The sequence below is a fragment of the Tachypleus tridentatus genome, chromosome 5 (genome assembly GCF_004210375.1).
Source record: "Tachypleus tridentatus isolate NWPU-2018 chromosome 5, ASM421037v1, whole genome shotgun sequence".
In the NCBI taxonomy this organism is placed as follows: domain Eukaryota; kingdom Metazoa; phylum Arthropoda; class Merostomata; order Xiphosura; family Limulidae; genus Tachypleus; species Tachypleus tridentatus.
This window is the reverse complement of record NC_134829.1, coordinates 41,023,840-41,033,711: the sequence shown is the minus strand read 5'-3', so window position 1 is coordinate 41,033,711 and position 9,872 is coordinate 41,023,840. Positions and strand designations below refer to the sequence as shown.

General features: G+C 35.9%; 1 pseudogene across 1 annotated transcript in view; it reads left to right on the top strand.

Annotated features, from left to right (window-relative positions):
• Positions 1 to 2,026: 2,026 nt before the first annotated feature.
• The window catches only part of LOC143251000 (CD109 antigen-like), a 91,242-nt pseudogene continuing 83,396 nt past the window's right edge, over positions 2,027 to 9,872 (top strand). Inside the window, exon 1 of the transcript XR_013028459.1 lies at positions 2,027 to 2,461. The product of XR_013028459.1 is annotated as a CD109 antigen-like (transcript). The remainder of the gene's footprint in view (positions 2,462 to 9,872) is intronic.

The window sequence follows — 9,872 nt, the reverse complement described above, 5'->3', positions numbered from 1 at the left end:
GAATCGAACCTGGGTTTTAGCTTTATTTGTTTTTTTGCTGTTTTTGAATTTCGCGCAAAGCTGCTTGAGGGTTATCTGCGCTAGCCGTCCCTAATTTAGCAGTGTAAGACTAGAGGGAAGGCAGCTAGTCATCACCACCCACCGCCAACTCTTGGGACACTCTTTTACCAACGAATAGTGGGATTGACCGTCACATTATAACGTCCCCACGGCTGAAAGGGCGAGCATATTTGGTGCGACCGGGATTCGAACCCGTGAGCCTCGGATTACGAGTCGAACGCCTTAACATGCTTGGCCATGCCGGGCCCTTTCAGCTTTATAAAACTTCAGACTTACTGATGAACCGCTGAGATTACACCATTAGTGACTTGTAAATAGGCCTTGAAAGTTTTGTTGGGTAAGTAACTGATAATGTATGTTTTGTTGTTAAACACAAAGTTACACAATTTATTATCTTTGCTGTGTCAACCATGTGTATATTTTTTTTACAAACAACGTTGGCTAAGACGAAAAATGTGAATATCGTATTAACTGTTAGATCTCATGAGACTGCAGTGTGTTTACAAAACTGTATCCAATTCGGCTTTTAACACAAGTTTCGAACCGAAGTGAAGAACTCTAAAATTAGCACGCATTGTTCGAGAGCTTTAATTTAAACGTTATACGCCCACTCATTATATGTCAATGGTTTTTTCCGCATGCTAGAGAACGTTGAAGGGGATAGTTACTCATGACAACAACCCCTGAGTCGAGAGTATTGTGTGATAAAAAGTCTTGTTTCCAAAAGGCTTAATTATTATGAAAATGACATGTGTATTTCGATCTGATCTATTTTCACATCTCTGTTGTACAGCATTTTGAAACTCGATATCGTGTCAGTGAGTTTGGTTTTTTTAAGTAAGACCCTTTCTTTCAAAACTGTAATTGTTAAATTTCATTTGGTAACATTACAACAATGACATCTTTGTAAAAGAGGATTTCAAATTCCATCATAATATTTATAAAAAAACAATAGACAGAACATAATACTATATATAATTGAAATAACATTATAAATAATAAAACAGTCACCGATACAATAAATTAGAACATTACAAAGGCCTCAGATGAGACGTTACAATTCTGAGCCCCAGACGAAAACCTGTAAAAGGTAAGACATTAAAATATTTACTTACTTGTGACCGATCGTTTCAAATTTCAATACGATATAACTTTGACACTTGATCTAGATTTATAACTTTATTTAACACATCATGTATTGTTAGACTTAAGTTTCTTTATTTAACACATCATGTATTGTTAGACTTAAGTTTCTTTATTTAACTCATCATGTATTGCTAGTCTAAGTATCTTTATTTATCGCATCATTTATTGCTAGTCTTAAGTTTCTTTATTTAACATATCACGTATTACTGGTTTTAAGTTTCTTTATTTAACATATCATGTATTGCTAGTTTTAAGTTTCTGGGAATGAAGATATCAAAGGTTTTGAATTCGGCTGTTAACAAAAAATTAATTGAATTAAGTACCTTATTCAATGTTTATGGTGCTTTAATGTGAACTTCAATTGAACAACTTTCATTCATGCCATCCATTTGCTGAATTTAACATAAACATCAAAACCTATGATTAAAATATTATATGTATTCATTTTAATAGGTATAACTCACCATAAACTATTGAACTAGTTTTATTAAACATAATTATATGGTAACCCCAAGAGTTAACGAAATGGTTGCTTAAATAATGTGTTGTGTTTTGTGTGTGTGTGTGTTTTTTTTTGTCTATTCCAAGTGAAAATGTTTTCATAACCCATGCTGTTTTGGATGCTTTTAAACTTTGAGTAAACTAAAGAATGCAACCCTCTATAACATTTTATTTTGTTTCCCCTCTACACAGCCTGAGGACAAGGGTGAACACACCTACTTTCCCTGTTTAAAAAAAACAAACTTGCCCATACTGGAATTGACCTGTATGTGTGTGAAGCGCCACCTAGTGAGCCAGGTGGAATTGTGCACCTGTATAGCGCCGAGTTACCAGGCGAGGATAGTGCTTTGCTCGCGCGTATAATGCGGTGGATAGCGTTAGCACCTTATCTACAGAAGTTCACAGATAAGTGAATATGTTGTGAAGATAATATATGGGATATTAGAAAATTCGATTTGTTTAAACTAAACAATGCAATATAACTCTGTATGAATGGTGGGCAAGGGTAGGTTATTCGTGCTTCTGTAGGTTATTAGAAAAGTATGTACTCAGCCTGTGGAAGTAAATGGATCACTCGTCTTCTAACGCTGATCGTGACGTGGGTAATTCTGTTTGATAATATTCAGATCGTACTCACTGTAAGTGATAAAGAAATGGTTTTTCTTCCTTGGGATCACACCAATAACATCGTTGTTGACGATGATACGTTCTTATACCAAACTTTTGGAGACTCGAGCAAGTTTCTAACGGAACCGTGAGTATATTTTTGAGTCATAACGTTTGTTTACGTAGAGAAAACTGCATTTTAATTTTAAGTCTCAGCCTCAGCGGAGATCAGTCACACAAGTCAACCAAACAACATTCACCAACAGGGGAAATATCGTTAGGAAGACAAAATAAAGCTTTCTTGTTGTTCTCCATGTTGTTTTCACCTGGTCTGAACTTCCAACTGTAGGCCTAATTTTGAACCTTATTTTTTTTTTAAAAGGAGGCACGCATCCACTCTTCTTGGTTATCCTTGTTATATTTCGCATATAATGTTCTATGAATTACTTCTGAGCTAGTTACTTAGGAATATTATTTGTACCGAGACGTTTTCTGTCTGTTACTAGCAGTGGTAGCGGTCAATGGTAGTGGGAAAATATCTCATTTTAATACGCAGTTTTGAAACACAGAGTGCACCGTAACCATGATTAATAGCAACGACCATGTACTACGTCATCAGTTTCTGTCAGTGGCGTAGCCAGGGAGAGGGCAAGGGGAAGACATCTGTCCCCGGGCGCAGCATTAGGGGTGGGGGGCGCCAAATTGATGTTACATAATTAGGAAAATTGTGTAACGAGGATGCGCGAAAACTGACTTTGTCCCCGGGCGCTGAAAACCCTAGCTACGTCTCTGGTTTCTGTGTTTTGTGCTACATAGTACAAAAATTTTGTGAAAATAGAACAAACTTCTGTCTTTGTCCGAGTCCAATGGCGAGTTGAAATAACTTTCAGTCACAAAGTCGACTGAAAATAATTGTGAGAAATGAAATTGATTATCATTTGTCTCACATCATTCGTGTCTCAGATAAACAGAAAGCTGGAATACAGGGGTTTAACAGTTAGAGGAATTAGATCGAACTTAGTTCAAAGGTCATAACGTTATTTTTTTCCTGTCCGCTATCACTGTATCAGTTTCTACCGAGTTAGTGTTGTGTCAGTATTGTAGGGCTAATTGCAAATATTTAGTATAAAATAATCCCAACTAAAATCGTTATTCTAGTGTTATTATGTATACATCCGTAATGTTACGGGCACTTTTCACCTGCGCACTGGACAAGGGGTTTCCAGACAAAAGAAAATATTACAAACAGTTGTTCCGCGTTTGACTGGTTCAAACCTTGTGTATTGTAAATTGTTTTACTATCTATTAAACTTAACCAAAATAAATATGAATTATTATAAACTGTGTTCGTATTCTACTGTTAGTAACTGGAAATCGGGATGACTATCAAAGTAATATGTGTTTTTCCTTCATACATACTGTGGACTTTGCTATGAAAATTGCAACCCACTGAGGCCAGAAAATATTGCCGATTGCTGGCTTTGACGGGTGGAAATCATTTAGTTTTCAACATGTCAGTATGTATAATATATGTTTATATGTCACCTTGCAACATGAATGTGAAAATGAACTAGATTCACCCTCGAGAACGTGTTCAGTAAAAGGTAGGCTAAGTGTGATAGAAAGTGGATTCAGCGAACATCCGCACGAGCCAGAAACTGGGTACAGTCCAGATTGACTTTTGTGAAATCAAGAAACTTATTGACCCGATGGAAATAAGTCGTCCAGCAACACTGTTGTTGATCTGGTGGAGGTAAGTCGTCCAGCAGTACTAAAGAACTTTCACCCATCAGAGCTTGATAAAGTGAGCAGCCAACATTATTTTTGTTTGGAAACTGAAACTCAATGTCTTACAGTTTAAACATTTTCGCAGCAACTACTGACAAGTTCAGCTGATGTTGCAATAGTAACTGGTGATATATTCATGTAATTTAAAGTATCAGTGTTGGACGAACACCTCTTGACAAGAAATTCTGGCAAGTGACAGCTGCCATGCTTACTAAAGTGCGCAGGACTCTTAACATAATAATATAATAGTATTATTTTACCACAGGTTTTGAATCGATTGTAGGAGAAAAACAATTTCTGTTTATTCCTCAGAAAAGCCAAGTATTGTGATTTCATGTGTTACTTTTAAGCAAGCTCATGTTGTTAGCAATGTCTTCATGGTTTTCCTAAAAATAAATTGTAAGTATTGTAAAAGTATTGAACTAAAAATTCATTTCAAACTCAAAATCTTTTAAATAATTTTATATCAAACAAGGGCATTGTTTTACACGAGTTAACTACTAGAAATGTCAACAAGAAATGATTTATTTTCATTAACTGTATTTTCTAGCGTTCAAGTATTGAACGTGTGATAAGTGGATAACGAACGGTGATTTATATTAACACTTATATAATGATTTTATTTTCAGAGAACTTACAGAGTTTTCATATTATAACGTTTTACAATAACTACAGTACAGCTGACCATCTAGCATTAATACATTAAACTTTAATGAAATAAACGGTAGCATGTTAGGCTATATTTCCTAGGCAGTTAACTATGAGGGTCCAGCATGGCCAAGCGTGTTAAGGCGTTCGACTCGTAATCCGAGGGTTGCGGGTTTGAATCCCGATTGCACCAAACATGCTCCCCCTTTCAGCCGTGGGGGCGTTATAATGTGACGGTCAATCCCACTATTTGTTGGTGAAAGAGTAACCCAAGAGTTTTACACTGTTAAATTAGGGACGGCTAGCGCAGATAACCCTCGAGTAGCTTTGCGCGAAATTCAAAACAAACAAACATTCACTATGTTTCTGTTTGCTACATACGTAGCTTGTGACAAATAATTACAAGAAACTTTGGTACATATTTTGTTATTCATAGTAACGTGAAAGTGACATATGGTATATTTGCTGTCTGTAATTACATTGTCTATATATTACACCAACGCATTAATAAAATCACAAGGCTCATACAACTTTCAGCTTTGTTTTATAATATAGGTTTTTTTTCTATTTAAAAGTATGGGTAATCAAAAATACGGTGTACTATGGAGTAGAATAACATTCATAGTTTAATATTATTTATATAGGAAGTTATTTAGAATGTGTAAATAAATTCTATGACAGTGTCAACATGTGCGACCGCAGTAATCTGTTCAATGTTAGATGACACGGGGATTTAAACCCGCGAATTACGAGCCGATCGCCTCAGCCATTTTGCCATACTGGGCCGCTTTCCTTACAAGAAAACATAGTTCTAAACTAAATGTATACAAAATGCACGTTTGATGAAAAGATAGTATAGGAAAAATGCTTAACCTAGAAAAAGTGAATGGGGCACGTGATGCCTACGTAACAATGTAATCGTAGACAGATTTTGTGGAGAGAAGCAACTTTTCGTTATTTCATTAAAAAACTCAGCAAAAATCACGTGGTTACTAATAGTGTAATTCAACTGGAATATTTAACAAGAATGGAACTATGCACGCTCCATTAATGTAAGAGTGTTTGGTGTTTATTCCAGTACTTATTAATAGATACGTTATTAATTATTTTGTGATTGGGTCATTTGACCTCTAAAAGGACGTGATATAAAAAGTCGATCAATTTCAGCCACATTGTTACTAAACAGATTGACATCCATCTATAATACTGAGTATGAACAGCAACTTTTATTGTAATACTGAGTGTGAACAGCAACTTTTATTGCAATACTGAGTGTGAACAGCAACTTTTATTGTAATACTGAGTGTGAACGGCAAATTTTATTGGTTTCTGTAAATCAATATTAGATTATTGAACTAAAATAAAACACTTTATACTTGCAGAAGGTAAACAAAAAATGACTTCAAATTATATTCTCACATTCTATGACGAATCCTGTAGAGACTGTAAAAATATCTGTAGTTTATGTAACTTTCAACCGCCATTTTTAAACCTAAAAAAGTTTGTTCTTCATCACAGAATACCAATACCCACTGGAAAATAACGTATTCTGCTGCACGTTTAACCTATTATTTGTCTTGGATTGTCAAAGAAATTCATGTACATAAAAAAACCACAAAATATATCTCATGCCATTATTATTATTATACAATCCATTTTTAAACAACAGCTATTGATTTGTAGCAGCATCACAATCGATAAGAGATAGTGGGATAATCGAAGTGTGTAAGCATTAAATATAAACAGCCCAGGTTATTTTGCCTTTGCCAATATTTGATCTTGTAATTCATATGAGATTAATATAAATAAAAATCGTATAACTAACTTATTTTGAAGTAGCTTCCATTTGAATAAAAAAAAAATGTCGTGGGCCAACATGATATTTGTATTCATATAGTGAACTCACTATATACCTTTTAAAATGTGTATATAATCGTAAATTAGTAACGCTACGTAGGCAGTTAGATAAAACGTTCTCAGGGGAGTTAATCAGCTCGAGCGAAAAGTTACTGGATCTTCACATATGACCTTGTGGTCAAGGTGTATGACTGTCATCCTGAGGATCCATAGAGTGTGTGTTTTTTGTTGTCGTTTTTCTTATAGCCCAATGTGGATTTGCTGTAAGAAAAAAAGTATGCTCAGTGGTTTGTGATTCGTTATTTCGAGGCCCGGCATGACCAGGTGATTAGGGCGCTCGACTCGCAATCTGAGGGTCTCAGGTTCGAATTCCCCTCACACCAAACAAGCTCGCCCTTTTCTCTTCCCTCTAGTCTTATACTGCTAAATTAGGAACAGCTGGAGCAGATAATACTCGTGTAGTTTTACGCGAAATTCAAAAAACGAACAAACACCGCATTTAAAAGTGAATAACAGTTTATCTTGATCAGAAACATTCCTTAAAGTACAGCAATCAGTTTTTAATAATTTCGATAAAATAAGTATAGCAACATGATACGAAATCATCGCTTATTTATGTTATTTATACAAGTGGTAGTTACCTTCAGAAGACTAAGCCAATAGTACAGATATTGTGTAAAAACAACCTTCTGTAGCATATAATAAACGGCACTTGTATACAAGCACTCACTTTGTTTCAGTTGAATTATTTGTTACCCTTTTCAAACAAACATTATATATGTAAAAACGGCTGGTTTGGGTTGAGAAAATTTTCTATATAGAGGAGCGAACAACGTTTCGTCCTTCTTCGGTTATCGTCAGGTTCACACATGATATTTAAATTCCCTTATATCAGGTTTTTACAGGGCCGAATTTTTTACAGTAGGTGTCTGTGATTTGTTAGCAATAAATTTCAACAATAAACGGACAGCACACAATCCACTTGGTTTATAATAACATATTGAAAACAAGTCAAACATATGTACAAATATTTTTTGCATTCTTGGTTTTTATATTTGTATTCAAAGCTTTGAATAAGTGTCCCTTTTTCGTCAAAGTCCACACGGGTGGGTTGAATTACTTTAGGACACCCTTTCACAAGACATGATTATTCTTTTCTGTCTCTGTTATTACAGTACAAACTGTGATACTTTCACTTTAGAAAACACCACTATACGCTCTTTATGGCTAAACTCCCAATCATTCAGTCTAACTTCACTTTCATGAACTTAAATTACTTATTTGTATTAAACTCGATTATATATGTTACCCAACTGAGGCTTAGAACTTTCTACAAACAATGAGATGTTATGATGTAAAACTACTCACCTAAAGCAACGAAAAATTTTCAGAAGGTTCGAGTAACATGACATCAATTCACAACGACTGAACTACACAGCAAATGATTCGTCAACAGTTACATAAATAAATTGGATATCCGCCACTTCTAAATATAACTTATTTAACACTTACAGTATGGAAACAATCTAAATTATACAGTCACACATATTTAACAATAAGCTCCTCTTCAAAAAAAAAGTTATGATTGTTTTACATACAAATAAACGAACAGCAATGTCCCAGTCTCAATCCATGCAACAGTCTGCACCAGCATTTAAGATAAACTTTTTGTTGTATCTCTTTAACCACAGGAAGAATCTGATTAGCTGCTTGGTCACTGTACCTGGTGCATCTTGTATACAGGTTAACGTTTCTTCTTCCATAAATGTCTGTCAGTTGCCCATCTTGAGTCCAACAAAGTCCAGCAAAGAATAACCAGTGTACCACTTAGATGGTTCACTGGTCAGATCTGCTGCCCTCACTTGTTTCTTCAAGTGGTTTTCCCAACTGAATGTGTGAGGGTACTCCACACAATGTTCAACATTGGTTATTTTATGCAGCATCATTCTCATCACGCAGTTTAATGTTGCTGCTAAAATGAATAACTCAATCAACATCCTCTTAACCTAGTAACATCTACCTAGTGCCAAAGAGGCTGTCTTCTCTGTAGATCCTGTCTTCTCTGTAGATCTTGTCTCTATCTGTATCTGTCAATAACCTATATTGAGGTTGATCTTGGAAAATAATTTGGCCCATATAGTTTTACCATGATAGCCTTTGGGTTGTCCATAGCTCTGGAGTTAAGCTTCTTTACGAGGTTTATTTTCCAGACTTCTATGCAGAAGCAGTTTGAGCCATCCCTCTTCTTCAAGATTACCACTGGTGAAAAGTAAGCTGAATTCGAAGGCCCGATGATTCCAGCTTCTCACACTGTCTCGACTTCTTGCTTGATGAAGTATCTCACTGCATAGAGCATCTGGGAGAGCTTCACTTTGACTGGATCCCTGGTCGTGGTTTTGATATTGTGTTGCACAAGGTTTGTTTGCCTGATTTATCCGTGAAAACTTCTATGTATTGGCACAGTGGCCCTTATAGGTTGTTCTTCTGCTTGCCAGTCAATTCTCACTTATGTTGACGTTCTTGCAAGTCCATCCAGGGATATTAGGTCTAGTAGGTCTTCATCTTCTATGACAAAATCACTGTCTTCTGGTTTTGTTTCTATGCTAGCTACACCTGCCATGTCCATCTGTGTCTCAGTAGCTGCACACAGTAAATCTTATTCCCTCTCAAAGTACCTCCTCAACAGTTGGTATGGTATATTTGACCCTTCCTGTCCACTTTCACTTTACACTTCATTTTGTTAACCACTTCTTGAACTTCAAATGATCTTTCCATTGGAGGATTGTTTTTTGTTGGGTAGAAAACCCAAATCCTTCTGTCAGGTTTTAAAACGTTAATCCTTGATCTTAGCACTCCCAAGACCTTCTGTCAGGTTTTAAACGTATGAGCTCTCTTAAGCGAGATGAAAGGTTTCTTATACTTGGTTTCCAAGGTCAACTCATACTGGTATGTGTTCCTCTCTTCTACCTCTTCTTCTTCTGTCCACAGCTCTTCCAATATTTGCATTAAACCATATACGGTTCTTCCTCACAGCAACTCAAAGGATGAACATCCTGTATTTGTTTTTGGACTTCTCGGTAAGTAAATAATACTGTCTGCAGGTACTTGTCCTAGTCTTGTGGTCTCTCCTGGCACACCTTCTTCAGCATATCTTGGACTTCTCGGTAAGTAAATAATACTGTCTGCAGGTACTTGTCCTAGTCTTGTGGTCTCTCCTGGCACATCTTCTTCAGCATGATCTTTAAGATCCCATTGACTCTCTCACA